Below are 8,420 nucleotides of genomic sequence, written 5' to 3'. Positions count from 1 at the left end.
GCTCTGCTTAATTCTGGCAATTAAATAAGCTTTTTCAGACACAATTAATATGTAAATCAGCCGCGGAGTGAGGGGTACGTTGGAAGGAAACAGGAAAACAAGAATAGGAAGCGGGGCAAAGTGGCATCTTTCCTCTTGTGTTGAGCCTCCTTGTCCGCTAGGGGCGCAGATGACTTTCTGAAGGAGCAGATAAGCGGCAGTCAGTCAGTTTTCTTGGCGGGAGGGGCTGGGCTGCCGAAGGATTAATTTATTACTGCTGCTGCTGTTCCTGCTGTTCGCTGGGCTGATTGGCTTCGAGGCAAAGACGGATTAACCCAGCCAGTGGCTGTTAGACTGCGATTTGGGTATACGGTGGGGAGGGATGGGGGGGTGGAGTGGGAAGGAAGGCGTGGGAAGGTCCAGACCGATATGGCAGAGATCCCCATGAAAAGATTGCGACGAGATGGCCATTCCGGGACGTATTTGATTAGCATTCTCCACGCACGCAACTGTCTGCGTATGGCCAGTGGGGCTGGCACGTCGATAAACGCTGCCATTTGCCTGCGAGGACAGTGCTTACCCCGCGTTAGTCAGCATCGCCAGGAGTATCGCCCGAGACCGAGAACTTAGCCAAAAGACGGTCTCGCTCCGGCACATCGGCTCCTCATTACGTGATGAGCCCATCCTGTTCCTTATGGGGGAAAAAGACGTCCTGGAAGCAGAGCAGCCCGCATTTGCATTCGCACTAAGGCTTCGGTCAAGAGTTGGACCAGTCATTGTAGGCGCCAAACTTTTGTCGAATTGATTAAAGCATCACTGGTGTAGCGTCCCTTTCTGGCAAAAGCGACGAACTGCAAGAGGCAAAATTACTATTTCTCTCCCTTGGCGGTAGGACTTTCGTGGTTACGTAGATTGAAAATACACGCGTATGCTGCGTACTGATGATCTCTGAGCGTTTGAGTGCGCGTGACCGGACGGGAAGAGGTTGCGGCAGAAAGCTTTCGTCTCCCTTACTGCTTCTCGATTTCTTCAGCGATTTCAATTGGGGTTTTGTCCGCTGATCCTTCGCTGGGCAGGAGCAAAGCCCGGCAGTTCTGTCCCCCCGCCCGTTTTATTTCTTCAGGACCAGATAGACCTTTTTCGACGGCTTTTCCCTCTGCAAACTCCTTCACAAACACATTTGAGTTAACCTCCGTTTTTTACTCCTTTGTTGACACACCATCCGTTGAGCCGCCAAAAGTTTTATGCAGGCAAGAAAAAAGTCGAGTAACTACGGCACGGTCAGATAAGGGAAGAAAGTTAATTTTTAACTGCTTTGGACCAGTTTTCTAAGATTATTTTAGGACAAGTAGTGCTGCTTCCTCGTCAATAGTTTTTTTTTCTTTTAAGAACAATGGCTGTGCATTTTATTTATCTTGTATGTATTTCAATAGTGTGCGCGCGCACGGACGCACCGATGTCCCAGGGATGCTTCTGAGCTCAAAAGCTCTTGATCGGGGTGAATGCGAAATGGTCAGCCAAAGTATTATTCCAGAGATCTTTATATCGTGAAGACTTGCACGCCCTTATTGGTAAGTTATCTCTTGTCAGGCATGGAAACACCAGTTCATGTGCATGCGTGGGATGCTTAATGTATATAATATTGTAGAGTTAGTTAGTTTTCTACTTACGATAGGATTGCCATTGCTTTAATTTTACACGTGCCTCTTGCGCTTTGTTCTTGCGGATGATTTCTTCAATCTTCGGTACGGTACGGTAGGCTTGTTTGGAAACTATTTCCATTTTTTTAAAAAAATCAAACTCTTCTTTACAGTTGTTTAAAATAAAACTATTCTCTAAAAACCTAGAGGTTTAAATCTTCAATTAAAGTTATCCTAAGAGCGTGGGATAGAAAGGTACCGATTTATCACTCTTTCGTTTCTGTTTTGTCGGTGGCGGTGGGTAGGGTGAACAAATTCTGAAAGAGATCTGACAGTGCCCACACCTCACACATACCTCCCACCCACGCACCACAACTAACCCACTCTGTCGCCCAATCGGCATACACTCATTCATGCGCAGAAGTGGGTGTAGGTGGAAATAATTATTGGCCCGGTCCGTTTCCACGGAATCCAGCCCGGGATTTGACTCCACCCCCAGCCAAGCTGCTTTCCAGTGGCAGAAAGTATTGGGACGGAGTCTGGCAGGGAGAAGAGGCAGGGCAGGGGAGATCGAAACACAGAGGGAGAGTGGCGCTGCTCCGAAGTCATCCCTAAACACATTTCAATGACCAGGAGAGCTTGGGAAAAGCGCACTTTCCTGCCGGCGCACGAACGAGGCTACTTCCCTTGGAGGAGTTTCCACAAAGCAATTTCGCCAGCCGGGAGCACTTTTGGGGAAGGGCAGAATAAGACAACGAAAGGACTTCCCAGGTCTGTCGGAAAGGGACTTACTGGAGTGGAAATCAGAGTGGCATTTGGACGAGGAGTAATCGAAGAGCCTGTATTTTCTCCCCGCACCTACCCTTCTCCCTCCCCCCCTCCAGTAGAGATGAACACATTGCGTTTGCCTTCCCCAAACTAGTACGGCTACTAAGCTTCTCTCCCCCTCTCCGTTTCCCCAAGAAGCCCCCCCCCCACGTAATAATGACAAAGGATTGCAAAGGGGAGAGTGGATCGAGTTTCGCTGAGCGATCCCCTTAACTGGATTACTAAATGGGACGCTCCATCAGCTAGTCTTCTTAAGGCTTCCAAATACATGCACCGACGAGGTACGTGCACTCTTCTTCCATGCCGTTTGTCTGCGCCTAGAGATCCATGCAGGGCATTGTTCGCGAGTCGGGGGGGAGGTTGCGCGGCGAGGAGCTTTGCGAAGTCCTGCAAGGCTGCAGCAGAATGAGGAGCAAGTGGCGGCAGCGGCGGATCCTGGAAGGCGAGGCAGGTCGAGGCCACTTTTCCCACCGGCCCTCGTGCTGGGCTCCCTTTTTAAGACTTATGTTTGCCGGAGGGATGGAGGAAAAGAATGGTTGCCACGCTCTTCTTTGCCCGAGCCGCCAGCGTTGCGGAATTGCTCGGGGATCGTTCTCCCTTCCCCCTCCCGCCGAAGTCCCTCTATTTTTGCAGCTTTGGGCCACTTTGTCCCGCCGGCCGGCCGAGCGCTGTGGAAGGGGAGGCTGCTCCGCGGAAGCAGCGGCGAGCGCGCACAATGCGCTCCCGGTGGGAAGAGCCGCCGTCGCGTTTCTGCCCGGCGCTGCCCATCCCTTGACACGAGGCTTCCTTGGGGGGCTTAGCTGGGCGTGGAGTCTTTTGTCTCCGAGACAATGTGGCAGGCGAAGGCGACTGCGGGGCAGGTTGGCTTGCTTTTCCTGAAGGCGGGGAACTTGGGGCTCAGGCGCCCCCTCTTCTCCGAGCCAACGCCTCGTAGCCTTCTTTGACCCTCTGTTTAGTGCCCACCCTGGTCTCTGGGGTGCTGGTGTCGACTGGCGCCGCCGCCCGCTTCTGGCTTTGTTTGCAAAGGCAGGAGCCTGGGGTTGGCGCAAGCTCGGAGCTACTCTACCCTCTTCCTCGAGAAGCTGGGGGGGGGAGTGGGTGCGTGCGAGGGGCTGTCACTCCACTTCGCTCGGGAGACCTAAGGGGCTAATCTGAGGCAAAGGGAATGGAAGTGGGGTATTTAGTTGGATGTGTCAAGGGAAGGGAATGCCTGGCAGTTCCTCAGCGCCTGTCAGCTCTCGCGCAGTGCAGGGCTCTTGCTGCCACCCTTCCTTCCCTCGCTCTGTCGCTGGGGCAAAAGGGGGTCGCCCGGCTGGGCTCCTGTTGTCATTCGCGCAGACGCACACGCTCCGCGAACTCCGCTTAAGGGAGAGTTAATTGGGTTATTGGGCCACATGTTGGCTTACTTCCTGCCTTGGAAAGTGTAGACTGGATGTGAGGCGGGGCTCACGTTTCGTTCGCATCTCCATACCGCCGCCGTCCCCCCCTCCCACCGCCCACCCGAAGTCCCAAAGCGGAGGGTTTCGCAGCTGTGCGTCTGGAGGCAGAAGAGTTATTTGGGCGGCTCAGCGGCTCCAGGATCCCTCTGACTGGTGTGGGCAGGGTAACTTAGGAGGAGGGAGAGGCGAACAGTGGAAGGAGGTGTGATTCGAGGTGATTAGGAGCTCCTTCCATTGGACAAAGAATGGAAACGAGGAGCATAGAAGAGATATTTCGGTGCTCAGGTAATGAATGGGGTTGGGGAAAGGGCACAGTTATGAGAAAGAAGTAAAGGAGGCGATGCCGGAGAAAGCAACAATTGCAAAGTGGGCCTCTGGGAAAGGAATGTCCTTGTTTAGTTTGTGTGAATATTCAGTAGACTGAGCAGGCTGATCTAAAGGCAGAGAGGGAGGGGTCCCTGTGTGTGTGTGTGTGTGTGTGTGTGTGTGTGTGAATATCTGCATGTGTATGTATAAATGCACCTTGCATTCAGCTACTTTAAGATTGGTTTAACAGAAACAGAAGTTTATCAGCAATACAAGAAACAGACTCTACTCAGTCACTGTACTGATTTTTGGAACATCATTTGGAATTATAATAACAAAGGGTGTGTCTTTAAGCATATGCAGCATGACTTTCCGTGACCCCTGGAACAATTGGTCAAACTGATCATTGGACACCAGTGAACAGGAAACCCAGAACAGAAAACAAAACAAAACAAAAAGCTTTCCTGTGCAACTGTGAACCTCATAGGTTTGTTCTCCCTTGAATTCCACAAGCGAACATAATACACTAAGGAATTGGGGGGCAGAGTTGTGATTCCCCCTTCTCCTTAATAAAAGACTGGGCTGCATCAAAAGTCTTAAGGAAAAAGGATAAATGGAAGTAAGTAACCAATGTACTGGGGAAAGTGCAATTTTAACTGCCCTCACATTTTTTTCCAAAGCTACCTAGATTCAAAGAAAGCTGCCCATCATACCAGCAACTATCTTAAGCCAGTAGGAGACGAAATTGATGCTGAGGGCAGAAGATGGTGCTGTTGGGAAGAATTTAGGTTGTGTTTGTGTGTTATGTCAGTATAAACAGTTTTTAATTGAAAGTTTTGTGTATTAAATGGTCCAGTTGTGATTTTGCATGAGTAAAAGTGGGAGGTTTCAATCCCCTGTGAATTGTTTTCCCTGGCTGCTGGTCTTTTGGAGAAATGGAAAGGAACTTGGGCATTGGGGGGGGGATCCCTTTGGGATGAACAGAGTGGGATTAAGAATGGCTGCTGGATCATTCCATAACCCAAATACAGTAAATGGTGTGGATTTCAGATCTAAGAAGTGCATTTGGATATTATCAGAAAGTTTTACTGAAAAGTTTGGGTTTCTTACATAGGAAAATACGTTTGTAGAGTTCCTTGTTTTGTACAGAATATTGTTTTGGAAAAGTTTCATTCAAAAGAGAAGTAAAAATCTATAGGATTAAGTAATTAAGTTGTGGGTTTGGTATTGTTGTTTCCTCACATGTATTCATGATTTTATAAATCAATCCATCTTTTTTGCTAGGAAAAATTAGTGGATACTTATAATTGTATTTGAAAAGATCCAGATCTATGCCAAATTAATCATCAGTTTAAATATTGTTAGCAGGGATCAATATTTGGTTATGCACAACATTGTAAGAGCAAAATGGACTTTAGGTAATTATAAATTTATAAATTATTATAAATTATAAACATATCTTGAAAGTAACTGCAAGTACTATGTAATTTCTGTTAAACAGAAGTAACTATGCCAAATATTTCAGAACCAAGATTAAATATTGACCTAAAATTAAAATGGCAACATTCTCTCTCTAGCTAGTATCCTTTTATGTTGTTATTATTTGTCTTTGTGAAAGCACTGTGGAGTTTGCGTTCCTACATTTATAGCTTTCGGTAGAAAAGAATCCTTCTGATTACCACAATCTGACAATGAACCAGAAAAATATGAATCTATAAATCTTTACAATGTTTTTTTAAAAAATTAATTAGATGTGTTTGTGTATGTGTGTGTGTACACACAGACATGTAAACATATGTATGAGGAATACTTTTAAGTGATATTTTTCTACAAATAGAATATTTTTAATTGGAACATTGATTGCTCCTAGGAAAGCTTCAAATCAAAATTCATGGTCTTCTGGGTAACGATTAAAAAAGTAACATACAGACCATTGTTCCTTACTGTTTTTTATTTATGAAAATCTCTTCCAAAATAGCTTAATACATATAGGCTATTGAGGAGAGAACATCCTGCCAGTAAAAACTAAAATATGAAGGGCGGGGAAGGAAATATAATAGAAGATAGTTGGTTCCATTGTTTTATGCAACAAATCAAAGAAGATCTGAACCATGTGTAAAAAGAACCTAATGTCCACATATGTTGCTCATGCTTTCCATCATAAAAAAATGTTTATTTTTTTCCTAATGATTAAAGAGATGTACTTTATGTTCTAATCCACTGTTCCTGAGTGGGAAATAACTGGCAGCAGAGGAATAAAGAACAGGTCTACCAAGAATCTCCAGCTGTTTTAATACTAACAGACTATATAATTGGAATAGTTGAAGTTATGCCTGTTAAATTCTGAAGAAAAAAAAGGCAGTAGGAGTTAAGGGCAAGGACCTGCTTTAATTGATTTTTTTTAAAAGGTCAAATTAATGGCCTGTGATAAATTCAAAAGAAAACTGTTCATTAAAAGGAAGTGGGCAGTCGTAAAGTTATTTGCTTCTCTGGGAAAGGAAGGGAGAAAGCTGTTACTTCAGCAAGAGTAGGAAGAATCTTACATAAATGCAACAGGAAGGCAATCACATTGTTTCCTACACTGAAGGATATAAAAGAAATTCATTTGAACTCCCCTAATAGATATATTACATCCTGCCTACTGACAAAAATATACTGTTATGCCACACATAAATTCCGTATTATGCCACAATTCCGTAAACAAGTACTACTTAGTCTGAAAAGTTAAAAGGATAAGTTTAGTATAATATTGGAATTTTGAATGTATTATATTCTAAATTCTTGAAAAATTAATATGGACAGAAACAAAAGATAAATTCAAAACAAAAGTAATGCATTACCTTCAAGACAGATAATAAGTGATGGGTTTAATCTTTCAAAGGCTAAAACATGTGAGATTGAACAATCCTATGAATAGGAGAATGGCTACATTGAAATCAGTGAAATCGAATGCATGAAATAAAACATAGTTTACAAAATTCAAGGTTTAGAGCAGGAATAGGAAACTCTTGGTTTTCCCCAGCATCTCTTACCTGCTTAGAGCAGTGAAATAGGCCGTGAGGGTCATGTCCCGGAGGAAACACAAGGATAACTCTGGATTCTGTGACCTTGATTAATATTTAAAAAGTATGCTACTGTGAACCAGTAAGGGATGTCTAGAATCCCTGCTTCACACATTACAATAAGCTATAATATATTTTCAGTTTAGCGTGATGTGTAAATCATTCATTATGACTTATTATGGTATGTATGAACCTGATGTTGTAGCTTGCTCAACAAATTATGGCTTAGTGTTTAAAGTGAAAGCAATTAAAATTGTCTTAATAAAGTTGCAGGCCATTTGTTTCTTTGGACTATAAATTAGCATGTATCTTAGTTACTTGTTATCTACTTCTACTTTATAGAAACTAAGCTCCCCTGAATTTAAGTAATTTAGAATATTGATAATCTTTTCAGAATATGGAATATTGTACTCACTGTGACTTCAAACTGTTTCATGGAACTACCCAGCATATGTCAAAGCAAAGACTATTTCCTAGAGTATGTTTAACATGTAGGTCAGTCTGTAAGAGACAAAAAAACCCTAACCTAACAGAATAGAAAGTGTCCAAAATGGTATAGGGTTTCCTGCCTGATCAGGGGGTTGGACTAGATGACCTCCAAGGTCCCTTCCAACTTTATCATCATCATCGTCGTCGTTATTATCATTATTATTATTATTATTATTATTATTATTATTATTATTATTATTATTATTATTATTACTACTACTACTACTACATTGGTCACCTCCTCAGTTGTCAATCTGTCTCTTGATTTTCATCTTTGCCAACATTTTCTCTATACCAGCAGAACAAGTTAGAAGCTAGTCTTTCTTCTGCAATGTCTTTAATTAGCAGGTCGTGAAATGCTTTCAGTAATTAACTAATTACATTTCAAAGCAAAGATAGGTAAGAGATATGCTGCGATCAATTCACCTGACAAAGATACAGCTGCCTGTGGATTTGCAGCTGCTATTTTAACCTATGGTTACAACATGATTATTAACAACAGGAATCAGATTTATAACACTAGAACCTGTAGCCTTCTGGATTCTAACCTATAATCCTGTTTCACTGTTCTTAAAGTTAACACATTTTCTGTTCAAGACTTACTTGGCTACTCTTTAGCTAATTTTTCACCTCTATCTATGAAGCCTAAACTCAACAGATCCTTACTAATTATCTAT

General features: G+C 43.6%; 1 protein-coding gene across 7 annotated transcripts in view; it reads left to right on the top strand.

Moving 5' to 3' along the window:
- Window positions 1-336: 336 nt before the first annotated feature.
- The window catches only part of SEMA6A (semaphorin 6A), a 173,904-nt gene continuing 165,820 nt past the window's right edge, over window positions 337-8,420 (top strand). For 2 of the 7 annotated variants that reach the window (XM_039366997.1, XM_039366998.1), the window contains exon 1: window positions 2,136-2,728. The gene's annotated coding sequence lies outside the window, so the exon portion shown is untranslated. Of the gene's footprint in view, window positions 1,551-2,135; window positions 2,729-3,558; window positions 4,172-4,350; window positions 4,812-8,420 lie in introns of those variants that run through there. The other 5 variants (XM_039366991.1, XM_039366999.1, XM_039366996.1 and 2 more) reach the window with 5 other exon arrangements.

This window comes from Crotalus tigris, unplaced genomic scaffold, assembly GCF_016545835.1.
Source record: "Crotalus tigris isolate CLP2741 ecotype Arizona unplaced genomic scaffold, ASM1654583v1 scf7180000020518.712944, whole genome shotgun sequence".
Taxonomy (NCBI): domain Eukaryota; kingdom Metazoa; phylum Chordata; class Lepidosauria; order Squamata; family Viperidae; genus Crotalus; species Crotalus tigris.
The sequence above is the reverse complement of the archived record's forward strand: the minus strand, read 5'-3'. Positions and strand labels throughout refer to the sequence as shown.